Source organism: Hyla sarda, chromosome 1 (genome assembly GCF_029499605.1).
Source record: "Hyla sarda isolate aHylSar1 chromosome 1, aHylSar1.hap1, whole genome shotgun sequence".
Taxonomy (NCBI): Eukaryota; Metazoa; Chordata; class Amphibia; order Anura; family Hylidae; genus Hyla; species Hyla sarda.
In genome coordinates this window covers 558,501,182-558,528,871 of record NC_079189.1, presented here as the reverse complement: position 1 = coordinate 558,528,871, position 27,690 = coordinate 558,501,182, and the positions used below count along the sequence as shown (strand labels likewise).

General features: G+C 46.0%; 1 long non-coding RNA gene across 1 annotated transcript; it reads left to right on the top strand.

Annotated features, from left to right (window-relative positions):
• The first annotated feature begins 233 nt into the window (after positions 1-233).
• Positions 234-26,131, top strand: LOC130311601 (uncharacterized). The gene is made up of 3 exons (XR_008859925.1): positions 234-329; positions 8,137-8,212; positions 26,054-26,131. It is a non-coding gene; the product is annotated as an uncharacterized LOC130311601 (long non-coding RNA).
• Positions 26,132-27,690: the final 1,559 nt, after the last annotated feature.

The following is a 27,690-nucleotide window of genomic DNA, read 5'->3' as shown; positions in this document are numbered from 1 at the left end:
ACCTTTAAAATTGTGTGCGTCTCATATGCCGGTGCGTCCTATAGGGCGAAAAATACTTTGTATCACAGTCAAAAAGGTGATGAGTTCAATGTAAGACTCAATGGGGGAGATTTATCAAAACCTGTGCAGAGAAAAAGTTGCCCAGTTGCCCATAGCAACCAATCAGCTTGCTTCTTTCATTTTTAACAAGACCTCTGCAAAATGAAAGAAGCGATCTGATTGGTTGCTATGGGCAACTGGGCAACTTTTCCTTTGCACAGGTTTTGATAAATCTCCCCCAATGTGCGTTCTCACAGTGCAAAATAAAATCAAAAATGGCAGTAAAAGAGGTATAAAAAGCGGCAGTGGACAGTGTAGTGTGATTTTAACCTCTTAAGGACCAATGACGTTGTGGAACGTCATGGCACCCTGGGCTTTAAGGACCAATGACGTTCCACAACGTCATGGCATTTTCCGGTCTCTGCCGCTCGCCGGGCAGAGATCGGAACTGGATGCCTGCTGAAATCCTTCAGCAGGCATCCAGGGCAAACGCCGAGGGGGGCCATGTAGGCCCCCCATGTCGGCGATCGCCGCAAATCGCAAGGGAAATCGCCCTTGCGATCTGCGGCGATACCGGCTGATCGGGTCTCTGGGACCCGACCGTCCGGTAATTTCGCATGATCCCGGCTGTCACAGACAGCCAGGACCATGCTGAAGACTAGGAGCGAGGTGGCAAGCCGGCCACCTCCTCCGATCCCCTGCGATCTGTCGGTTAGTTAACCGACCAATCGCAGGAGGGGGGGCGGTTACTTCCTCCCGTCCTGCCCGGCCCCTGAAAGTCCGGACAGGACGGGAGGAAGACCGGAGGAAGCGGCGGGGGACGGGGGAGTGCTGGGGACCGGCCCCGGTACTTACCTCGTCCCTGAAGACCCGGATCCCGGCGATGAAGATGGCGGCGGCGACAGGTGAGTAGATCTTCAGCCGCGGTCGGGCCCTTTACAGCAGTGCACGTCGCCGTAAAGCGACATGCATTGCTGTAAAGGGACCCTGTAAACTACAACTCCCAGAATGCCCAGACAGCCCTTGGCGTCCGGGCATGCTGGGAGTTTCAGTTTTGCAACATCTGGAGGTCCACAGTTTGGAGACCACTGTGCCCTTCCAGATGTTGCAAAACTACACATCCTCAGCATGCCCTTACTGTCCAGGCATGCTGGGAGTTGTAGTTCTGTAACATCTGGCCCTTCAGATGTTGCAGAACTACAACTCCCAGCATGCCTGGACAGTTTTGGCATACTGGGAGTTGTAGTTTTGCAACATCTGGAAGGGCACAGATTGGGAACCACTGTATTAGTGGTCTGCAAACTGTAGTCCTCCAGATGTTGCAAAACTACAACTCCAAGCATGCTGGGAGTTGTAGTTCGGCAACATCTAGCTCTAAAGATGTTGCCGAACTACTACTTCCAGCATGCCTGAGAATGTTTGGGAGTTGTAGTTTTGCAACAACAGGAGGCATACTGGTTGGGAAACATTGTCTGTTTCCTAACTCGGTGTTTCCCAACCCGTGTGCCTCCAGCTGTTGCAAAACTATAACTACCAGCATGCACTGATGGACTGTGCATGCTGGGAGTTGTAGTTTTGCAACAGCTGGAGGTCCCCCCCCCTGTGAATGTACAGGGTACATTCACATGGGCAGGGGGCTTACAGTGAGTATCAGGCTGCAAGTTTGCGATGCAGCAAATTTTGCGCGGCAGCTCAAACTCGCTGTAACCCCCCCGCCCGTGCGACTGTACCCTAAAAACCCTACACTACACTAACACAAAATAAAATAAAAAGTATAAAACACTACATATACACATACCCCTACACAGCCCCCCTCCCCAATAAAAATGAAAATGTCTGGTACGCCACTGTTTCCAAAATGGAGCCTCCAGCTGTTGCAAAACAACAACTCCCAGTATTGCCGGACAGCCGTTGACTGTCCAGGCATGCTGGGAGTTTTGCAACAGCTGGAGGCACCCTGTTTGGGAATCACTGGCGTAGAATACCCCTATGTTCACCCCTATGCAAGTCCCTAATTTAGGCCTCAAATGCGCATGGCGCTCTCACTTTGGAGCCCTGTCGTATTTCAAAGCAACAGTTTAGGGCCACATATGGGGTATCGCCAAACTCGGGAGAAATTTCTTAACAAATTTTGGGGGGCTTTTTCTCCTTTAACCCCTTATGAAAAGGTGAAGTTGGGGTCTACACCAGCATGTTAGTGTAAAAAAAACTTTTTTTACACTAACATGCTGGTGTTGCCCCATACTTTTCATTTTGACAAGAGGTAAAAGGGAAAAACGCCCCCCAAAATTTGTAATGCAATTTCTCCCGACTACGGAGATACCCCATATGTGGGCGCAAAGTGCTCTGGGGGCGCACAACAAGGCCCAGAAGGGAGAGTGCACCATGTACATTTGAGGTGATTTGCACAGGGGTGGCTGATTGTTACAGCGGTTTTGACAAACGCAAAAAAAAAAAAAAACTCACATGTGACCCCATTTCGGAAACTACACCCCTCACGGAATGTAATGAGGGGTGCAGTGAGAATTTACCCCCCACTGGTGTCTGACAGATCTTTGGAACAGTGGGCTGCGCAAATTAAAAATTTTGTACAGCCCACTGTTCCAAAGATCTGACAGACACCAGTGGGGGGTAAATGCTCACTGTACCCCTTGTTACATTCCTCAAGGGGTTTAGTTTCCAAAATGGTATGCCATGTGGGGGTTATTTTGCTGTCCTGGCACCATAGGGGCTTCCTAAATGCGACATGCCCCCCCGAGCAAAATTTGCTCTCAAAAAGCCAAATATGACTCCCTCTCTTCTGAGCATTGTAGTTTGCCCGTAGTGCGCTTCAGGTCAATTTATGGGGTACCTCCATACTCAGAAGAGATGGGGTTACAAATTTTGGGGGGTATTTTCTGCTATTAACCCTTGCAAAAATTTGAAATTTGGGGGGGAAACACACATTTTAGTGAAATTTTTTTTTTTTTTTTTTACGTATGCAAAAGTCGTGAAACCCCTGTGGGGTATTAAGGCTCACTTTATTTCTTGTTACGTACCTCAAGGGGTCTAGTTTCCAAAATGGTATGCCATGTGGGTATTTTTTGCTGTCCTGGCACCATAGGGGCTTCCTAAATGTGACATGCCCCCGAGCAAAATTTGCTCTCAAAAAGCCAAATATGACTCCTTCTCTTCTGAGCATTGTAGTTCGCCCGTAGTACACTTCAGGTCAACTTATGGGGTACCTCCATACTCAGAAGAGATGGGGTTACAAATTTTGGGGGGTATTTTCTGCTATTAACCCTTGCATACATGTGAAATTTGGGTGGAAACACACATTTTAGTGACATTTTAAAAAAAAAATTTTTACATATGCAAAAGTCGTGAAACACCTGTGGGGTATTAAGGCTCACTTTATTCCTTGTTACGTTCCTCAAGAGGTCTTGTTTCCAAAATGGTATGCCATGTGGGTATTTTTTCCTGTTCTGGCACCATAGGGGCTTCCTAAATGCAACATGCCCCCCAAAAACCATTTCAGAAAAACGTACTCTCCAAAATCCCCTCGTCGCTCCTTCGCTTCTGAGCCCTCTACTGTGCCCGCCGAACACTTTACATAGACATATGAGGTATGTGCTTACTCGAGAGAAATTGGGCTACAAATATAAGTATACATTTTCTCCTTTTACCCCTTGTAAAAATTCAAAAATTGGGTCTACAAGAACATGCAAGTGTAAAAAATGAAGATTGTGAATTTTCTCCTTCACTTTGCTGCTATTCCTGTGAAACACCTAAAGGGTTAAAACGCTGACTGAATGTCGTTTTGAATACTTTGGGGGGTGCAGTTTTATAATGGGGTCATTTATGGGGTATTTCTAATATGAAGACGCTTCAAATCCACTTCAAACCTGAACTGGTCCCTGAAAAATTGTGATTTTGGAAATTTTGTGAAAAATTGGAAAATTGCTGCTGAACTTTGAAGCCCTCTGGTGTCTTCCAAAAGTAAAAAATCGTAAATTTTATGATGCAAACATAAAGTGGACATATTGTTTATGTGAATAAAAAAAAAAATTATTTGGAATATCCATTTTCCTTACAAGCAGAGAGCTTCAAAGTTAGAAAAATGCAAAATTTTCAATTTTTTCATCAAATTTTGGAATTTTTCACTAAGAAACGATGCAAGTATCGACAAAATTTTACCAATAACATAAAGTAGAATATGTCACGAAAAAACAATCTTGGAATCAGAATGATAGGTAAAAGCGTCTTAGAGTTATTTATGCTTAAAGTGACAGTGGTCAGATGTTCAAAAAACGCTCTGGTCCTAAGGTGTAAAATGGCCTGGTCCTTAAGGGGTTAAGTGGCACTTTTTGTCGAGGAAATTTGTGTTCATATGGTTTATATATGTGAAAATGGTGATTATTTAAAATATATATTTTTTTATTTTGTCTAATGTTATTTATAGCATTCTTAAAGTTGACATTACAAAATATTGTTATCAATATTTTCAGGGTACGTTCACATGTGTATATTTTGCTGCAGATTTTCCTCTGAAAATTTTTTAATTTGTTGTTGTTGATCAAGAAGTTTATGTAGCTTTATCTGGTAAAAAAAATGGTGAATTTATGATGAAAGTGATGAGAATCATTTTTTTTTAATGCTTTTGATGTTTTTTTTTTTTTATAAACAATTTGTGAAGAAACCATTGAGAAAGTTTTATCATGAAAGGGATACTCCGCCAAAAAACATCCAAAGGATAGGGGATTAGATGTCTGATCGTGAGGGTCCCACTGCTGGGGACCCCCACGATCTCCGGCGTGGCACCCCAGTCATCCATGCATTCCCCCTCCATTAATGTCTATAGGGAGAGGTGTGACAGCTACATAGACATGAATGGAGGAGGGGGGGGGGGGAGGGTGGCGTGAAGTCAAACTCCAAGCTTCGGTGTTCCGGATGTTAGGGGATAAAATGTTTTTCGGCTGAGTACCCCTTTAAGGGTATATGGATAATTTTCCAATATCTTGCTGGCGTAGAAGAAGTGAACAATTACAGGGTTCTTTGTGTGGTAAAAGACTCTATTGTTATTAGTAGCAGAGATAAGTCAGCTGTGGTGGTTACATGTGGTGGTTACGATATTTGAAATAAAAAACCTGATGACAGAAAGGTGAGAGAGCGTGACCAAATAATGTGCAGGGTAGAGCCAAATATGCCACAAAATCTAAAACATGTGGGGGAGTAGTCTGGAATATCCCAATGATAAAAAGCAATTTTAGAGGCATAAAGTACCATGTTAAAGGGGTACTCCAGGGAACTAAATCTGTAGCTGATCATTTCTCTATCCAGGACTTAGATCGTTATCTTAATATGATGTGTTATGGTCTATTAGCTGTTTTTCAGCAAAAAACTTAATCTAGATGTCCTATTCATCTCTGTTCTAGTCTCTCTCTGAGCATGGCCCCACCCTCCCAAAACCGTGTGGTTTCTGTACTGTCTAGGGGGTCTGGCTTGAGCCATCATATCATTGAAGCAATACCCTCTAGTATGGGATGCCCAAATTGAGGGGCAGCCTGACCGGCCGGTCCGATCAGACGTTGTCCAAGGGCCTAGCCAGGTATAGGGCCTGCCGCTTCTGAGGACCCAGGACACTTGTCCCGGATTCCCAGTGGACAGTGCTGCCTTCTCCTGTATGTGCGGTACACGCACATACAGAAGAAGGTGTCCCCTCTGCGCGAGCCTCTGCTGCGCTCCAGAGGAGAAGATCACTGCATGGGACATCAGGTGACCATCATTTTTTTTTTCAACCTGGGAAGAGGGGGAGGGGTAAAAACTCTTCTGCCTACACCTACTGTGGGGCGGACTCTGACTATGCTGTCTACACCTACTGGGGGGGACTCCAATTCTGCTGTCTACACCTACTAGGGGGACTCTAACTCTGCTGTCCACACCTACTGGGGGGGACTCCAATTCTGCTGTCTACACCTACTAGGGGGACTCTAACTCTGCTGTCCACACCTACTGGGGGGGACTCTAACTCTGCTGTCTACACCTACTGGGGGGGACTCTAACTCTGCTGTCTACACCTACTGGGGGGGACTCTAGCTCTGCTGTCCACACCTACTGGGGGGGACTCTAACTCTGCTGTCTACACCTACTGGGGGAGACTCTAACTCTACTGCCTACACCTACTGGGGGGATGAACCCTAACTCTGCTACCTGCCCCTACTGGGGGGGGGGACTCTAACTCTGCTGTCTACACCTACTGGTGGGGACTAACTCTGCTGCCTACTCCTACTGGTAGGGAGGGGATTCTAACTCTGCTTTCTACACTTACTGGGGGGGTCTAACTCTGCTGCCTACTCCTACTGGGGGGGGGACTCTAACTCTGCTACCTGCCCCTACTGGGGAGGGAGGGCTCTAACTCTGCTGCCTACACCTACTGGGTGGGGACTCTATCTCTGCTGTCTACACCTACCAGGGTTGGTGGAAGGGACTCTAACTCTGCGGCCTACACATACTGGGGGGCTCTAACTCTGCTGCCTACACATACTGGGGGGCTCTAACTCTGCTGCCCACACCTACTGGGGGGGCTCTAACTCTGCTGCCTACAACTGCTGGGGGGCTCTAACTCTGCTGCCTACACCTACTGGGGGGGACTCTTACTCTGCTGCCCACACCTACTGGGGGGGCTCTAACTCTGCTGCCTACAACTGCTGGGGGGCTCTAACTCTGCTGCCTACACCTACTGGGGGGGACTCTTACTCTGCTGTCCACACCTACTGGTAGGGGGGTACTCTAACTCTGCTGCCTACACCTACTGGGGGGGGGACTCTGCTGCCTACACCTACTGTGGTGGGAATCCTGATACCTAAACCTACACCTACTGTGGGGGGGTTCCTGCTGCCTACACCTACTGTGGGGGGACCCTGCTGCCTACACCTACTGTTGGGGGAACCTGCTGCCTACACCTGCTGTGGGGGAACTCTGCTGCCTACATCCACTATGGGGGAACTCTGCTACCTACACCTACTATGGGGGAAATCTGCTGCCTACACCTAATGTGAGGGACCATCTACTATGTTCCTGCCTAGCTAAGGCTGGGTTCACACCACGTTTTTGCAATACAGTTCCTGTATACGTTTTCAATTTGATAACCGTACAGAGCCGTATTGAAAACCCTATGCATTGACTCTCCATTGAAAACCGTATGCCAAAAGATGCATCTGGTTGTATCCGTTTTGCAGCCTGTATGGTTTTGTCAGTTTTTTCCCATAACAAAAAACGTAGCCCACCACGTTTTTTTTTTCCGGGTGAAAAACCGTATCGAAACGTCTACGTTTTTTTTTTTTCATCCGGTTTTCACCATACAGTTTTTAACTTTGCACAGTTTTTTTTCTTGGAATTTCAAACAAACAAGTGAAACTTTATTCACAATGGAGTAAAAAGTTAAAACGTATAAGTTTTTTTTCTGAAAAAGCGGATGCAACCGGACATCAGTTTTCAAACCGTATATGGTTTTCAGCCGTATGCGAATTAAAATTTGTACACACGTTTTGATACAGTTTAGTCAGGTTTTGAGGAATCCGTTTTTATTATCAAAAACCAGATACGTTTGTAAAAACGGGGTGTGAACCCAGCCTAATATGGGGACAAATTACCAAACTAATAGGAGAGCTACCTACTAACTACATAGGGGGTTTTCATAGTGCCCCTCCCAAGACTAGACTGTGGATCCGCCACTGGGTGGAGGGGGTGCTGGCTACTTACTTGACCAACTCCCTGGCTACCTCACTTTGTACCTGGATGTCTAACTACTTACCTGGCAATCTAACAACCTACATACCTGGCTGCCTAACTATGTACATACCTGGCCTTCATAAATGTCTGCCTAACCACCTAGCTAGCAACCTACCTACCTACCTGGCTAGTCACCTAACAACATACTGTATCTGGCTCCCTGATCTACCTACCTAGTTAACTATTTACCTGGCTACCTACCTACCTGTCCTTTTTCTGAGCAGGACACCAAGGAGGGCATTATTACAGTTTGTGGGCCTATAGATGGAAAGATTGTGTAGAGGAGGGGAAGGTGCTGGAAAAATGTCTAACGTGTTTGTCTTGCAGATGTGAAGAGATTGACATGGTGGTCTGATCCGGACAGAGAAGAAAGGGAAAGAGGACGCCGCCGATTAGAAAAGACGTAAGTGTGAGTCCCAAAATGTAACTGTAATCACATACAGATCCTGTGTACAGCTGATATCTACCATTATTTGGTCCTGTATATAATCACTTACCGTATATACTCGAGTATAAGCCGAGTTTTTCAGCACGATTTTTCGTGCTGAAAACACCCCCCTCGGCTTATACTCGAGTGAACTCTCGACCCGCAGTGGTCTTCAACCTGCGGACCTCCAGAGGTTTCAAAACTACAACTCCCAGCAAGCCTGGGCAGCCATCGGCTGTCCGGGCTTGCTGGGAGTTGTAGTTTTGAAACCTCCGGAGGTCCGCGGGTTGAAGACCACTGCGGCCTTCGACATCATCCAGCCCCCTCTCACCCCCCTTTAGTTCTGTACAGTACTCACCTCCGCTCGGCGCTGGTCCGGTGCTGCAGGACTGTCCGGAGAGGAGGTGGTCCAGTGGGATAGTGGTTCCGGGCTGCTATCTTCACTGGGGAGGCCTCTTCTAAGCGCTTCGTGCCCGGCCCCAGAATAGTCACGTTGCCTTGACAACGACGCAGAGGTACGTTCATTGTCAACGTACTTCTGCGTCGTTGTCAAGGCAACGCCTCTATTCCGGGCCGGAAGCGCGGAGAAGAGGCGCCCCCAGTGAAGATAGCAGCCCGGAACCACTATCCCACCGGACCACCTCCTCTCCGGACAGTCCTGCAGCACCGGACCAGCGCCGAGCGGAGGTGAGTACTGTACAGAACTAAAGGGGGGTGAGAGGGGGCTGGATGATGTCGAAGGCCGCAGTGGTCTTCAACCTGCGGACCTCCGGAGGTTTCAAAACTACAACTCCCAGCAAGCCCGGACAGCCGATGGCTGCCCAGGCTTGCTGGGAGTTGTAGTTTTGAAACCTCTGGAGGTCCGCAGGTTGAAGACCACGGAGGGCGGATGATGATAAGAGGATGATGAAGGGGGGGGTGTGGGATGATGACAAGAGGATAATGAAGGGGGGGGTGGGATGATGAAGGGGGGTGGGGATGATGACAAGGGGATGATGAAGGGGGGGGTGGGATGATGACAAGGGGATGATGAAGGGGGGTGGGGATGATGACAAGGGGATGATGAAGGGGGGTGTGGGATGATGACAAGAGGATGATGAAGGGGGGGTGTGGGATGATGAAGGGGGGTGGGGATAATGACAAGGGGATGATGAAGGGGGGGTGTGGGATGATTACAAGGGGATGATGAAGGGGGGTGGGGATGATGACAAGGGGATGATGAAGGGGGGTGGGGATGATGACAAGGGGATGATGAAGGGGGTGGGGATGATGACAAGGGGATGATGAAGGGGGGATGTGTGGGATGATGACAAGGGGATGATGACAGGTGATGATGATGAGGGTCTGGATGATGACAAGGGGATGATGATGAGGATGTTAATGACGGGTCTGGATGATGACAGGGGGGATGATCTATTTCCCACCCTAGGCTTATACTCCAGTCAATAACTTTTCCTGGGATTTTGGGTTGAAATTAGGGGTCTCGGCTTATACTCGGGTCGGCTTATACTCGAGTATATATGGTATATTTTATTCAGATCTCTGTACAGCTGATATCTACCACCAAATGGTCCTGTATATAATCACTTATATTGTATACAGATCTCTGTACAGCTAATATCTACCGCTATATGGTTCTGTATATAATCACTTATATTGTATACAGATCTCTGTACAGCTAGTATCTACCGTTATATGGTCCTGTATATAATCACACATATTGTATACAGATCCTGTATAGTATATTGGTCTGTGTATAGTGGTTTTATTTAGTACAGTACGGCAGTATTATCCAGTTATTGTGTGGTGGTATATATTTACTCCTTGTATACTGGTATTATTGGTTATGGAAAATTATTTTACCTATATTAAAGTGTTACTTATATATAAAATGTTGTTTATTTTGTGTGTAGGGCTGGTGGAGGGATTTGGGTAGAATAGGGGCAGAAGTGTGACCAGCGGCAGAGCATCGCAGGGGGCCCTTGCTTTTTTTTTTTGGGTCCAGGAGCCCTGAGTGTTGTCAGTCCACCCCTGCCCACATTCCCATGTAACATCTTTTGGGTATGTATAGAGATTTCATGCCTTGGCATATGAAGTTAGACAAATGGGAATGACCCAGCATGGCCACCACACAGTGTATGGAGCTGTCTGCTTCCAGGCCTGTTCCTTGTACATGTGGGCACCAGGGACCTGAAACAGCTGAGTGCCATTTGCCAGCACCACACCGATTTAATATTTATTCCGCTTTTTAGAGCATTGTTCCCCTAGCTGAGATCAATGAAGACCTACAGCTATTGACTACAATATTCCATACAGGCTTCTAAAAGCAAAACATGTGATTAGTTACAGTGCTGAAAACACTGTATGGATGGGAATACAGATACAATATTGGGTTGTCTTTTGAGATGAAATGCTCTTTATTACAAACAAAATTCTTTCAGGTATGTCTATTACGATATTATTCACCTCTTCTTCATAGTAGACATCTTTGACTTTGCCAGCTCATCTTCTTTGGAAACCATTATGGAAGCTTTGCAGTTACCTTGACCTTTGGCTGGAGTCCAACCATTGCTACTTGCTAACATACACACTAGTGAACTAACTCCGTGCTATAACAATAGGACAGGTGAGCTTTCTTGTCATGCTGCCCGGTGGATTTCTTCACCGTAAGGGTTGACTGTAGTAAGAGTGGAGTGAGTGATATATGGCTTGGCTTATGTAGCTGTACTATTGTCAGATATGTGTTTTTGGCAGCCTGGGGATGTGTTATGTTGTGCAGAGCAGGGTTTATGCGTTCATTTTCCTGCCAGTACGGCCTTGCACAGACTGTTCCGAACATCTGAACATCTCAGTGTGTGAAATCCAGAACGCAGGACGGCTGCTGTGAACACGGAGCCAATTCCGATAGTCCCAATATCACAATCCGCCATTGTTTTAATTAAAGAAAACACTTCATATCTGAACCTCTTAATCTTTCTTAGACACGACCACAGCTAAGTCTGGCACCAGCAACCATTGCATTTTAATGAATCTATTTTCTTTTACTGTTGGCTACTAGATGAGGTCAGTTAGATATTCACTTCTGCTTTAGAAATTATATAGAAACGATAACATATGAAAGAAGAACTGTCAGCCTGTTCACCCAAACTAAACCCAATACACTGGGTTATAGTGGCTGAATAGGAGTCCAACGAGGGGTCACTTACTAAAATATGTCCAGTAAGTCCTGAGATATATCCCCCAGAAGATCCTCTGCTGAATTCAGTGAATCGCGTGCAGGCATGGCCAGTTCTTCCTATAGGCCAAGGAGGCCCTCGCCTACAGCGCACCTTAGAGGGGGGTGCACTTCCGCCGGTGTCAGCAAATTAAGTTTCATTAAATCGCTGAGCGATTTGCAGGAGATCAAGGATGGGGGGGTTGTATTTATTTTAAATAAATGTATGATGTGTGTATGTATGATGTATAATGAACCACAGGGCCTTTGTGATGCACCTAGGGCTAGAATCATGCAAACTAAACATAAAAATATAAAATATATCTACATATATATGTATATATATATATATATATATATATATATATATATATCATAGTCTAATAGAGATAACTCGGCACCACTTGGAATGACAGGTAGGTATCAGGATAATAATAGTGTATGGCCCCTTTAACTGCTGTGTGAGCTCTGTATTCGGTGCTAACTCGCTGGAGATAAGACAATTCACAATTCAACACTGAAGATGCAGAAAATAGCGGAGCACTCACCCAAGCTTCTACTGCAGTGTTAGTTTATTATAAACTTACAAACATGAGGGTACACGGATCAGGGCGCTGTGCTGGAGGACGCGGGGGTATAGTTTCGGTGACGGACCATTGCAGGCTTCTGCGCTTCGTCAGACCGGGAGTGTCGGATTCACAGGAAGAGGTGTGCTTAAAACAGGTAAGTGTTATGACGCTTCAGGTGAGCCTGTGCGCCATTGGCTGGAAACACCTTTACACATATATCTTAAAAATTATGTTAGTGTGAATTAAAAGCAAACTTCTTATCTTATGAGACAGCTGTACTATATATAGCAAATCATAACAAGGCACCATACTCTTTGTCATTCATGCCCATCGGGCCGGTGCCATCCAACCGGATGATCCACCTGGCCTCATTTTTCAATAGTTGTTGGTGTTTGTTCAGACCTTGCCCTGTATTTATTACCTGTTCAATAGCAGCAAATCGTAATCCCTCCGGATTGCTACTATGATAGTCCTTCATGTGGGTTGCGAATCGTGGGGCTCCTATACCTGTTGCAATAGATCTAAGAAGTTCTCTGATCCTGTGATATAGTGGACGGATCATTTTGCCCATGTAAAAGTAACCACATGTGCAGACTATGCAGCAAACAACAAAGGTTGACTTGCAGTTTAAAAATTGTTTTTTTGGATGTTATATCCACTATTGGTTTAGAGTCGTTTAACCAATTAGTGGTTTGTTTGTTGTGTGTTTTATTTCTATTGTATTGATCCTGAATTGTTATATTTTTTCTGTATGTCACTATGGCTGATTTGTTGTTAATTTTGACTAGATCGTTATCCTATTGGATCATAAACCAGTTTTTATTTATGGATTTTTTTATTACATCGTTTATGGCAGTATTTTTAAATGTGAATGTGAACCTTTGATTCTCATCCTGTTTTCTTACATTAGAAAGGAGTGCAGCCCTAGGGATTTTTTCTACTTTTGATCGTGCTGCCTGGAGTAATTCTAGGGGGTACCCTCTTTTTAGTGATCTGCAGAATTCAGTGAATCGCGTGCAGGCATGGCCAGTTCTTCCTATAGGCCAAGGAGGCCCTCGCCTATAGCGCACCTTAGAGGGGGGTGCACTTCCGCCGGTGTCAGCAAATTAAGTTTCATTAAATCGCTGAGCGATTTGCTGGAGATCAAGGATGGGGGGGGGGGGGGGGGTTGTATTTATTTTAAATAAATGTATGATGTGTGTATGTATGATATATATAATGATCCTCAGGGCCTTTGTGATGCACCTAGGGCTAGAATCATGCAAACTATACAGAAAAATATAAAATATATCTACATATATATATAGACAAAGAATAAGTCAGCCAGCACTTTAGTTGATACCAAACTATTATATGGACCTGGCCTACAGGTGCACGCTACTAGGCTAGATATACAGCAACAGAAGAATGCAGCAGCACACTGCCAGCACAAGGATATAGGTGAAACATGAACATGCAGTTAAAACATGGAGAGCTATACAGCTATGGTGTAATAGATGCAAATGTGAAACTATGATATAGTGAGGCACTTAGCTCGCAAATTTGTCTCCGCCGGCCTTGCACCCCACCCACCTCTATCAGGTGTGTACATAAGGTGTCTTGGATGTTCCAGATCCTGCCATGCTTACTGAACTGTTCACACAGAGGCATATTCACAGTGTAGGGTCCGTCCCAGGAGGCTACCTTATCGCGGTGGGACGGTCCAAGCTATTTGACCGCCGGCGGAGACAAATTTGCGAGCTAAGTGCCCCACTATCTCATAGTTTCACATTTGCATCTATTACACCATAGCTGTATAGCTCTCCATGTTTTATCTGCATGTTCATGTTTCACCTATATCCTTGTGCTGGCAGTGTGCTGCTGCATTCTTCTGTTGCTACATATATATATATATATATATATATATATATATATATATATATTAAAAAAATGTGCAAATAAAAAATGGTACTAAGCTTGCTTAAAAAAACTTTTTTTTAAAAACGGAAAATTACACTCAATTAGCAAATTAGTAGATATGGCATTCTGGGACCTGTAGTCCACACATCATTATGCCTAGCAGATACTTTATAGACATAGTCAATGACTAGCTCTATAAAAGATCTCCTAGGTATAATGATGTGCGGACTACAGGTTCCAGAATGCCATATCTACTAATTTGCTAATTGAGTGCAATTTTCTGTTGTTGTTTTTAAGCATTCTTAGTACCATTTTTCATTTGCACATTTTATGTATAGTATATATTTAAAATATTTTTGTTTAGGTTGTATGATTCTAACCCTACAGTATATGGTCTGCAGAGCTGGTGTAGAGCCAGGTCACCACAATATGGGCACTGTATGAGGGGAGCATTTCCCTTGTATATTGGTATTATGGGTATTATTGGTCTCAGTATACAGGATTTGGGCAGTAACAGTATGATGGTAATATGTATGATGATAATGTTTCTCCTTGTATACTGGTTTTATTGGTAATATTGGTCTCAGTATACAGGATTTGGTCAGTAACAATATGATGGTAATATGTATGATGATAATGTTTCTCCTTGTATACTGGTTTTATTGGTAATATTGGTCTCAGTATAGAGGATTTGGTCAGTAACATTATGATGGTAATATGTATGGTGATAATAAATCCTTAAATCCTTGTGTTATTTGGTAACTATCAAAACCTGTGCAAAGGAAAAGTTGCCCAGTGCAACCAATCAGATTGCTTCTTTCATTTTTCAGAGGCCTTTTAAAAACAAAAGAAGCGATTTGATTGGTTGCTATGGGCAACTGGTCGATTTTTTTTCTCTGCACTGGTTTTGATAAATCTCCCCCACTGGACAGTGTGCAGTGATGGCGCTCCTGAGCGATCATGTCTGTCTGCCTCCAAGGAGTACTGCTTTCAGCAGCAGCGCCGTGCTCCTCTGAGGCAGACAGGCTTGATCACTCAGGTCCTGCAGCTCATGACATCACAACTGCGTCACCGCCCCTCCATCACCAGTGTGTCACCCCAGTAGTATGCTAATTACATGAGGAGGGGGGCTTGTTACAGTGTATCACCTTAGTAGTAAGGTGGGGCGTGTCAAAGGTCAGGCCAATGGGTGGAGTTAAGGGGGTGACAAAATTAGCTTTTGCCTAGGGTGGCAAAAATCCTTGCACCTCCTCTGGAGTACCCCTTTAAAGCAGGAGTCATCTGTATTTACTGTGATTTTTTCTTTTTTTGTTTAAGTGTGATTTGGACAGGTTTATGGAGTTTCCGCTTACTAATACATACATGAAAACACAACCATGTGAAGAAACTGCATTCGTAACAACAGAAGGCAACAAAAAGAAGGAGTGGGTGCTCATCGAAGGGGAACTGTACAAACATGATGCATGCTTACTAATGTGGTGAATCACAAAGCAGAGCGCTATTCTTCCAAATCCACAATTTTAACCTCTTCAGGACATAGGGCGTATGGATACGCCCTGAATCCCGAGTCCTTAAGGACCGAGGGCGTATCCATACGCCCGTGGGAATTCCGGCCCCCACCGCTAGCCGGTTGGGGACCGGAGCCGGATGCCTGCTGAAATCGTTCAGCAGGCATCCCGGCATATCGCCCAGGGGGGTCATTATGCCCCCCCATGTCGGCGATCGCCGCAGATCGCTGGACAATTCAGTCCAGCGATCTGCGGCGATTCCGGGTCAATCGGGTCTCCAGTGACCCGATGACCCGGAATTACTGGCTGTTCGGGGCCGTCTCTGACGGCCCCGAACAGCCAGAGCCTGCAGGGGTGAGGTGGCACTGGTGCCACCTCACGATCGCCCTGATTCGTCGGCCGGATTACCGGCCGACCAATCAGGGCGCCTGCTGCGGGTGTCACTCCCGCACCCGCTCCGCCCCTCTTCCGGAGGACGTGAGCGGGTGCGGGACGTGCACCCCGGGTGCTGGGGACCCCGATCCCCAGCGCCCCTGTTGGGATCGGGGCCCCAGGAGCAGCTGCGGCGGCGGAGACGACGAGGGACTGACCTGGTGCAGCGAGGATCGTTGGAGGTGAGTGACAGCCTCCTGCTGTTGCTTAGCAACAGCTCCCAGCATGCAAAAAGGGCATGCTGGGAGCTGTAGTTATGCAACAGCAGGAGGCAGACCACCACAACTCCCAGCATTCCCTTATGGGCATGCTGGGACTTATGGTTTTGCAACAGCTGGAGGCACATTCTTTCTATGGAAAAGTGTACCTTCAGCTGTTGTCTAACTACAACTCCCAGCTTGCACAAACAGCTAAAGTGCATGCTGGGAGTTGTAGTGGTGCATCTGCTGGTTGCATAACTACAACTCCCAGCATGCCCGTTGGCTGTCGGTGACTGCTGAGAGTTGTAGTTTTGCAACAGCTGAAGGCACACTGGTTGTGAAACTCAGAGTTTTTTTTTACCTAACTCAGTGTTTCACGACCGGTGTGCCTCCAGCTGTTGCAAACTACAACTCTCAGCAGTCACCGTACACCATGCACCGTACATGCTGGGAGTTGTAGTTTTGCAACAGCTGGAGGCACACTGGTTGTGAAACACTGAGTTAGGTGACAAACTCAGTGATACATAACCAGTGTGCCTACAGTTGTTGCAAAACTGCAACTCTCAGCAGTCACCGACAGCCAACGGGCATGCTGGGAGTTGTAGTTATGCAACAGCTGGATGTCCCCCCCCAATGTGAACGTACAGGGTACACTCACATGGGCGGAGGATTACAGTAAGTATCTGGCTGCAAATTTGAGCTGCCGCAAACTTTCTGCTGCAGCTCAAATTGCCAGCGAGAAACTACTGTGAACCCCCGCCCGTGTGACTGTACCCTAAAAACACTACACTACACTACCACACAATAAAATAAAATAAAAAGTAAAAAACACTACATATACACATACCCCTACACAGCCCCCCTCCCCTCCCCAATAAAAATGAAAAACGTCTGGTACGCCACTGTTTCCAGAACGGAGCCTCCAGCTGTTGCAAAACAACTCCCAGTATTGTCGGACAGCCGTTGACTGTCCAGGCATGCTGGGAGTTTTGCAACAGCTGGAGGCACCCTGTTTGGGAATCACTGGCGTAGAATACCCCTATGTCCACCCCTATGCAATCCCTAATTTAGGCCTCAAATGCGCATGGCGCTCTCACTTTGGAGCCCTGTCGTATTTCAAGGCAACAGTTTAGGGTCACATATGGGGTATCGCCGTACTCGGGAGAAATTGTGTTACAAATTTTGGGGGGTATTTTCTGCTTTTACCCTTTTTAAAAATGTAAAATTTTTGGGAAAACAAGCATTTTAGGTAAAAAAAAAATTTTTTTTTTTACATATGCAAAAGTCGTGAAACACCTGTGGGGTATAAAGGTTCACTTAACCCCTTGTTACGTTCCCAGAGGGGTCTAGTTTCCAAAATGGTATGCCATGTGGGTTTTTTTTTGCTGTCCTGGCACCATAGGGGCATCCTAAATGCGGCATGCCCCCAGAGAAAAATTTGCGTTCAAAAAGCCAAATGTGACTCCTTCTCTTCTGAGACCTGTAGTGCGCCAGCAGAGCACTTTTCACCCCCATATGGGGTGTTTTCTGAATCGGGAGAAATTGGGCTTCAAATTTTTAGGGGTATTTTCTGCTATTACCCTTTTTAAAAATAAAAAAAATTTTGGGAAAACAAGCATTTTAGGTAAATTTATTTTTTTTTTTTTTACATTTGCAAAAGTCGTGAAACACCTGTGGGGTATTAAGGTTCACTTTATCCCATGTTACATTCCCCGAGGGGTCTAGTTTCCAAAATGGTATGCCATGTGTTTTTTTTTTGCTGTTCTGGCACCATAAGGGCTTCCTAAAGGTAACATGCCCCCCAAAAACCATTTCAGAAAAACGTACTCTCCAAAATCCCCTTGTTGCTCCTTCCCTTCTGAGCCCTCTACTGCGCCCGCCGAACACTTTACATAGACATATGAGGTATGTGCTTACTCGAGAGAAATTGGGCTACAAATACAAGTAAAAATTTTGTCCTTTTACCCCTTGTAAAAATTCAAAAATTGGGTCTACAAGAACATGTGAGTGTAAAAAATGAAGATTGTGAATTTTCTCCTTCACTTTGCTGCTATTCGTGTGAAACACCTAAAGGGTTAAAACGCTGACTGAATGTCATTTTGAATACTTTGGGGGGTGTAGTTTTTATAATGGGGTCATTTATGGGGTATTTCTAATATGAAGACCCTTCAAATCCACTTCAAACCTGAACTGGTCCCTGAAAAATACTGAGTTTGAAAATTTTGTGAAAAATCGGAAAATTGCTGCTGACCGTTGAAGCCCTCTGGTGTCTTCCAAAAGTAAAAACTCATCAATTTTATGATGCAAACATAAAGTAGACATATTGTATATGTGAACCAAAAAAAAATGTATTCGTAATATCCATTTTCCTTACAAGCAGAGAGCTTCAAAGTTAGAAAAATGCTACATTTTCAAATTTTTCATCAAATTTACGGATTTTTCACCAAGAAAGGATGCAAGTATCGACAAAAATTTACCACTATGTTAAAGTAGAATATGTCACGAAAAAACAATCTCGGAATCAGAATGATAACTAAAAGCATTCCAGTGTTATTAATGTTTAAAGTGACAGTGGTCAGATGTGCAAAAAACGCTCCGGTCCTTAAGGCCAAAATGGGCTCCGTCCTGAAGGGGTTAAGGACACTGCACTATAAAATAATCACCATAAAAAAAGTCTACGAGGTAAAATAGACTTTAAGGCTACGTTTCCACACAGGTTTTTCTGGCGTTTTCTTGGATATCTGCCACCGCAGTTTTTAAGCCAAAGTCAGAAGTGGATCCATGAAGAGAAGTATAAGTCCTTCCTTTGAATGAGGAGAAGTATAAGTCCTACACTTCAGACTTTGGCTCAAAAACTGCAGTGGCAGTATTCAAAAAATAAAATAAATGCCAGAAAAAACCTGTGTGGAAACCTATATGTTATGCTTTGTCCTTTAAACACTAGGTTTATCTGATCACCCCACACAGATATACAGTAACCCCCCGACCTACGATGGCCCCGACATATGATAAAATCGACATACGATGGCCTCTCAGAGGCCATCGCATGTCGATGTCGGCATCGACATACGATGCTTTTATATGTCGGGGCCATCGCATTAACTGCTATCCGACAGCGCAAAATGCTTAAGCTGCTGTTGGATAGCAGTGTAATGTGCCCCAGCAGGTTCACTTACCTATTCCCGCTGCTCCGGGTCCACTTCGCGATCCTCCGGTGTCTTGCGCATCTTCTCTAGTGTCCGGGCCTTGCTTTCTGGTGTCGTTATTACGTCACTACGCACGCCGTGCCGGCGCAGCAACGTAATAACGTCACCGGAAAGCAAGGCCCGGACACTGCAGAAGATGCGCAAGACACCGGAGGATCGCGAAGAAGACACTGGAGCAGCGGGACAGCATCGGGAGCCCCTGGAACAGCAGCGGGAGCGGTGAGGACCTGGTGCGGAGCGGCGGGGACAGGTAAGTACAGCTTCCTATACTTTACATTGCACGGATCCCTCAACATACGATGGATTCGACAAACGATGGGTCGTTTGGAACGAATTACCATCGTATGTTGAGGGACCACTGTATTAGGCAGTAATATGCTGATATATAATGTGGTGTCCCGGTATAGGACCTTGTCCTGTTCCTGTCCTAAGTCCCCTCAGGAAGAGCCCCTGGAGTCCATAGGGCCCTCCTGCAGGGCTTATTCCCCCCCCCCCCCCCCCCATCCCCCTGCTTATCAGTTACTGCTTCATATAAATGCATTGTACATATTGTCCAGTATATATAAAGTTGTATAAATGTATAGGACCTTCCTGGATCATGTGATACTGTCATGTGATGTACCCAAAGTTCCCTGGGTACAGGACCTACAGGCTTTGCAACCAATGGGCTTTAGTCCAGCCTCCTTGATATATAAGGAGCTGTAGTCTCTAAATTAACTCTCTTGTTCCTGGCACTTAAGCAAGCACAATCAGCATATACTACTCAATTCATCTCAGCTAGGCCAAAGTCTAAGGAACCTGCAGCCACTACAAAACGTGAGTTATCAAGCTCTATCTACAATTTCTAGTGACTACTACTCAACTCAAGCATACAATTAGTAGCACAGTGGCCTGCATAAATCTCAATACTACAAGTCCCAGCAAGCCTGTGAGGTATCCTGCATCCCGGTTGCCTCTAGAAAAACTGCATAATTGTAAAGACTGTTTCATAAGAAGTTTAAGTAAAAGTTGCACTTATCTCACAATTCCTGCTGTGGACATTCCTTTACTGCCTGACGTTTTTGGGTTGGTTGTCGGCAGGGTCTTAAACAGAAAACAACCACATCCTGGCGTCACGACAAATCAGGGGTTAATAACACCTTACCCCACAGGGTTAATACCACCAGACCCTGCTACACCATTGCAACACCCCAGACACCACAATAACATATATGGCAATTCCTTAAAATTATTCTGTTATCACAAATCCAATTGAAGGGCAGGAAGGCTGTAGGATGCCAATACATACGTCTATTCTTGAAGCAGAAAATAATCCTTATCAGGACCTTCTATTGACATCAATAGGTCTTTGATATCATGAGGATTCCATGCAGACAAACCACTTGAAATCTGCATCAAATTACTTGTGTGCCAAGGTTTACTTTGAAAAGTGCAGAAAATTCAGTGAGAAAATTCTGCCATGTTAAAGAGCTCTTATAAAGACTTAAGAGCAGAAATCCTCCAGTATCCCTTGATGACTGCACAGAAACACCTGAGAACTGTATAATTTATATGAGTATTGAACAGTAATCTGACAGTGGAAAACTTTTTGTCTTCCTGGATTATAGGAATTAAGCTTTAAAAAGTTTTTTAACATACCGTATATACTCGAGTATAAGCCGAGTTTTTCAGCACGATTTTTCGTGCTGAAAACACCCCCCTAGGCTTATACTCGAGTGAACTCTCTGCCCTCAGTGGTCTTCAACCTGCGGACCTCCAGATGTTTTAAAGCTACAACTCCCAGCAAGCCCGGGCAGCCATCGGCTGTCCGGGCTTGCTGGGAGTTGTAGTTTTGAAACATCTGGAGGTCCGCAGGTTGAAGACCACTGCGGCCTTCAACATCATCCAGCCCCCCCCCCCCTCACCCCCTTTAGTTCTGTACTCACATCCGCTCGGCGGGACGTTAGGGTGCGTTGGTCCGGGCCATCTGTGCTGCAGGGACCGTCCGGTGGGGAGGGATAGTCGTTCCGGGCTTTCCATCTTCACCAGGGGGGCCTCTTCTCCGCGCTTCTGCCCTGGAATAGAGACGTTGCCTTGACGACGACGCACAGGGACGTTCATGAGTAACGTCCCTGTGCGTCGTCGTCAAGGCAACGTCTCTATCCCGGGCCCGAAGGGCGGAGAAGAGCCCCCCCCCGGTGAAGATGGAAAGCCCGGAATGACTATCCCTCCCCACCGGACAGTCCCTGCAGCACAGATGGCCCGGACCAATGCACCCTAACGTCCCACCGAGCAGAGGTGAGCACAGAACTAAAGGGGGTGAGAGGGGGGGGGCTGGATGATGTCGAATGCCGCAGTGGTCTTCAACCTGCGGACCTCCAGATGTTTCAAAACTACAACTCCCAGCAAGCCCGGACAAGGGCTTAATGACAAGGGGATGATGAAGGGGGTGTGGGATGATGACAAGTGGATGATGAAGGGGGGTGTGGGATGATGACAAGGGGATGATGAAGGGGGTGTGGGATAATGACAAGGGGATGATGAAGGGGGTGTGGGATGATGACAAGGGGATGATGAAGGGGGTGTGGGATGATGACAAGGGGATGATGAAGGGGGTGTGGGATGATGACAAGGGGATGATGAAGGGGGTGTGGGATGATGACAAGGGGATGATGAAGGGGGTGTGGGATGATGACAAGGGGATGATGAAGGGGGGTGTGGGATGATGACCAGGGGATGATGAAGGGGATGATGAAGGGGGTGTGGGATGATGACAAGGGGATGATGAAGGGGGTGTGGGATGATGACAAGGGGATGATGAAGGGGGGGTGGGATGATGGCAAGGGGATGATGAAGGGGGTGTGGGATGATGACAAGGGGATGATGAAGGGGGTGTGGGATGATGACCAGGGGATGATGAAGGGGGGATGTGTGGGATGATGACAAGGGGATGATGAAGGGGGTGTGGGATGATGACAAGGGGATGATGAAGGGGGTGTGGGATGATGACAAGGGGATGATGAAGGGGGGGTGGGATGATGACAAGGGGATGATGAAGGGGGGGTGGGATGATGACAAGGGGATGATGAAGGGGGTGTGGGATGATGACAAGGGGATGATGAAGGGGGAGTGTGGGATGATGACAAGGGATGATGAAGGGGGTGGGATAATGACAAGGGGATGATGAAAGGGTGTGTGGGATGATGACAAGGGGATGATGAAGGGGGGGTAGGATAATGACAAGGGGATGATGAAGGGGGGTGTGGGATGATGACAAGGGGATGATGAAGGGGGGTGTGGGATGATGAGGGGATGATGACAGGCGGTGATGATGAAGGAGGGATGATGATGAGGTTGTTAATGATGGGGGTCTGGATGATGACAGGGGGGATGATGTATTTCCCACCCTAGGCTTATAGTTGAGTAAATAACTTTTCCTGGGTTTTTGGGGTGAAATTAGGGGCCTTGGCTTATATTCGGGTCGGCTTATACTCGAGTATATATGGTAATTTTTTCTGAAGAATTGGAAATGCAGCACTGAAAACAACACAGAATCAGTACAATTTAAAGGGGTACTCCAGTGGAAAACAGTATTTTTAAAATCAACTCGTGCCAGAAAGTTGAACAGGTTTGTAAATTACTTCTATTTAAAAATCTTAATCCTTCCAGTACTTATCAGCTACTGTATGCTCCAGAGGAAGTTCCTTTCTTTTTGAATTTATTTTCTGTCTGACCACAGTGCTCCCTGCTGACACCTCTGTTCATGTCAGGAACTGTCCAGCAGGGCCAGACTGCCCTACCAGGATATCCAGAAAATTGTGCTTGGCAGTCGCTCACTCAAGCTAGCACACAAGGTCCTCACCTTAGTGTCAGGATCTTGTGTGCAGCGTCCGAAGAGTGGCGGAGCTAAGAGCTATAACTCCCAGCCCCGCCACTCATTCCAGTACCTGCACACCAGGCCGCTGCACGTAACGTATGTCATGGTGCCGGCTGTGCAATGCCGTCATATCATTGTGCCGCCTGCGCCATGACATAGATATTCTGTGTGGCCTGGACCCAGATGGAACAGCTCTGCGTGGGAGCAGTGGTAAGGTGAGTTTTTTGTTGATTTATTTTTACAAAGCAACCTACTTAGGTAATATAGAAGTATAGGGGGGATAGAGACTACCTAGAATGGGCCCTACCTACTGGGAGTAACCCCTACTTATAGGAGACTGCTACAGCATACAGGGAGTAACTACCTACAGGAGGAATCTAACTACACGGGGACCTACCTATTTGGGGCACCTCCATAATGGGGAAAACCACGTGAAAGGACCTGTGTACCTATTGGAGCGAACTATCTACTTAATGGTGGGGGACCTACCTACCCAACCCACATATCTATCCAAGGGTGGACTGACCGCCAGTCCATTTGGACATAGTCTGAGAGCCTGCCCTGGTAAAAGGTCAGTTGCAGCTGCTGAGGATCCAGGACACTTGCCCCGGATCCCCAGTCACACAAGCGCTACTTTCCCTGATGTTATTTTCTATGTAAATATGAAGAGGACCTGATTGATGGCTCCGCCCCCCAGCACAGGAAGAGGACGGGGCCGAGAGCTGACAGGCCTCCCAGGAACACAGAGCAGCTGTGAGGGTGAGTGATGTCCCTGTGTGCTGCCTCTCTCCCCCATGACTAGCAGTATAACCAGGAGCTGGGGGTGTAAAGTAGCAGCCCAATGGGGTCACTTATTGTCCTCCAGTGTCCACAGGTTGCCAACAGGTCACGTTACAAGAACAATTTTTGGGAAAAATTGCAGCAAAAATGGCACAGTTTTATGGTAATGTGACCTGTGGACACTGGAGGAGGAGAAGTGACCCCACTGGGCCCACAACATGTGGACACACTGCTTGTTTATTTATCATTGACCCCGTAAGGCAGTGTTTTCCAACCAGGGTGCCTCCAGCTGTTGCAAAACTACAACTTCCAGCATGCCCAGACAGCCTTTATGCTGGGAGTTGTAGTTTTGCAACAGCTGGAGGCACCCTGGTTGGGAAACACTGCCTTAAAGGGTACATTTACATGTACAGGATCTGCATATTTTTTGCTGCATATTTTGTGCAGCTGATTTTGCAACCCATTAGCTTCAATGCAAAAATATGCAGCAGATCCTGTACGTGTGAACGTACCCTAAGGAAGCAAGGCATAAATGTATGCCCTGTGTCTGCTCCCACTGTGTTGTATAAATCATTAGATGGAACCCTCACCAATCAGGCTGATGTCCAACATTAACCCTTTAGAAGCCGCAATCAAAGTTGATGGCAGTGTCTAAAAGTGTTAAAACGCTTGTGCTAGTCAGGCAAGCTGAGCGGGATCACAGCGGCAAAATCGCGGAGTCCCAATCAGCTGAGAGGAAGGCTGTAGGGGCCATACCTGGCGTCAGATCTGCAACCCAAGAATATAGGCAGCCTGTATAAAAAGAACGCCAATAACACTGATCAATGCTGTGCTGTAGTACAGCATTGTTCAGTGTTTGCAAACAAAAGGTGACTTGTGACAGTGCCCTTTAGGGAATAAAAATGGTGAGAAAATGTTAATATTGGACTCAGGGCTTTTCCATTTTTGCACTTTGATTATTTCCTCCTCATCTTCTAAAAATCATAACACTTTCAATTTCCCACCTACAGAACTAACTATATGAGGGCTTGTTTTGATCACTTCATATGCCTTCATATATATATAAAAAAAAAAAAATCAAAAAGTCCTATCTAAACAAAATCACAGCTCAGCTAATAAGCTCTGGTAAAGTGAAAGCTGAGCTGTGATTGGTTGCTGTGGGAAAATCACTTCACTTTTTCTCTCACAGTTTGATAAATCTGGGCCAATGTGTCATCTTTGCGTAGTAACAAACCCCTCCAAAATTAGCTGACTGCGCTGTTTTTAAAAGAAAATTCGACCCACAAATATTGTTATTTGCTTTCACCATAGATTTTATGGTAAAATGAGTGATGTTATGACAAAGTACCTAGCCAGTTACCTGGATACTTATATACCTGCCTACCTAATTACACACCTACCTACATACCTGGCTACCTACCTACATACCTAGCTGGCTACCTACCTATCTGGCTAGTTACATACCCGTCTAACTTTCTAGTTAGCTACCTACCTGGCTACCTAGTTACCTTTCCTTTTACTGTGCAGGAGGGCATTATAACAGTTCAGGGCCTATAGATGGGGAGATTGTGTAGAGGAGGGGAGGGCATTGTAAAAATTCAGAGTGTAAAATATTTGTCTTACATATATTTTGGCTTGAAGAAGTCGACATGGCGGTCTGATGCGGACAGAGAAGAAAGCGAAAAAGGACTACACTGATCAGAAAAAATGTTGATTGTGAGTGCTCAAATGTAACTGTAATTATTAATATGGTATACACATTCTGTGTACAGCTGGTGTCTACCACTATATGGGAACTGTATGGGGGAATACCGTTGTGTGTGTGTATAGTGGTTTAATTCAGTACAGTATGGTGGATTATCTAGTTATTGTGTGGTGGTATATATTTCCTCCTTGTATACAGGTATTATTGGTTATGGAAAATTTCCTTACTATATTTCATTTTATTTTGTATGTAGAAGTGGTGCATGAGGAGGGATTTGGGTAGAAGGGGCCAACTGGGGGCCCTTGCTTTATTATGTCCGGGGGCCCTGAGTGTTGCCAGTCCACCCTTGCATCTATCCACTCTACTGTGTAGGACACTAATTAAATTATTACTGTATAGCGCTCTATATGTGCTGCAAAAGTACGGAGTCTAAAATTTTGTCTGGCAGGTTCTGTGAAGACAAGTTGTGGCTGGAAGAAATCGTCATGAAAGTCTGAGCCGGATGGAGAAGAAAAAGTAAAGTGACCAACACAGATCAGAGAAGACATCACAGGATGTAACCGTATGTAATCACTTATATGGTCTGCAGAGTGTGTGTAGAGCTGATATCTACCACTATATGGTCACTGTATAGAGGGGATATTTCTAGAGATGAGCGAACTTCCAGTAATTCGATTCGTCACAAACTTCTCAGCTCGGCAGTTGCTGACTTTAGCCTGGATAAATTAGTTCAGCTTTCAGGTGCTCCGGTGGGCTGGAAAAGGTGGATACAGTACTAGGAGAGCGTCTAAAGCCCACCGGAGCACCTGAAAGCTGAACTAATTTATGCAGGCTAAAGTCAGCTACTGCCGAGCCTAGAAGTTCGTGAAAAATCGAATCACTGTAAGTTCGCTCATCTCTAGATATTTCCTCCTTGTTTGTATACTGATATTATGAGTAATATTGGTCTCAGTATATAGGAGTCGGTCAGTAACATTATGATGGTAATATGCATGGTGATAATATTCCTCCCTGTATACTAATATTATTGTTAATCCAGGTCTCAGTATACAGGGTTTGATCAGTAACAGTATGAAGGTAATATGTATGGTGATAATATTCCTCCTTGTATACTGGTGTTATTGGTAATATTGGTCTCAGTATACAGGAGTGGAGGTGGCGGCAGCATGAGGAGAACATTTAGTGGCTGAATGACACAGCCTGGAGGTGGAAGCAGCATGAGGAGAGCATATAGTGGCTGAATGACCCCGCCTGGAGGTGGCGGCAGCATGAGAGGACTACATAATGGCTGAATGACACAGCCTGGAGTTGGCGGCAGCATATTGGTCTCAGTATACAGGAGTGGAGGTGGCGGCAGCATGAGGAGAACATTTAGTGGCTGAATGACACAGCCTGGAGGTGGAAGCAGCATGAGGAGAGCATATAGTGGCTGAATGACACAGCCTGGAGGTGGCGGCAGCATGAGAGGACTACATAATGGCTGAATGACACAGCCTGGAGTTGGCGGCAGCATATAGTGGCTGAATGACACAGCCTGGAGTTTGCGGCAGCATGAGGAAAACATATAGTGGCTGAATGACACAGTGTGGAGGTGGCAGCAGCATGAGGAGACCATATAGTGGCTGAATTACACAGCATTGAGGTGGCAGCAGCATGAGGAGACCATATAGTGCCTGAAAGACACAGCATGGAGGTGGTGGCAGCATGAGGAGAACATATAGGGGCTGAATGACACAGTCTGGAGTTGGCAGCAGCATACAGTGGCTGAATGACACAGCCTGGAGTTTGCGGCAGCATGAGGAGAACATATAGTGGCTGAATGACACAGCCTGGAGTTGGCAGCAGCATGAGCAGACCACATAGTTGCTGAATGACACAGCCTGGAGTTGGCGGCAGCATATAGTGGCTGAATGACACAGCCTGGAGTTTGCAGCAGCATGAGGAGAACATATAGAGGCTGAATGACACAGCCTGGAGTTGGCGGAAGCATGAGGAGACCATATAGTGGCTGAATGACACAGCGTGGAGGTGGCGGCAGCATGAGGAGACGATATAGTGGTTGAATGACACAGCGTGGAGGTGACA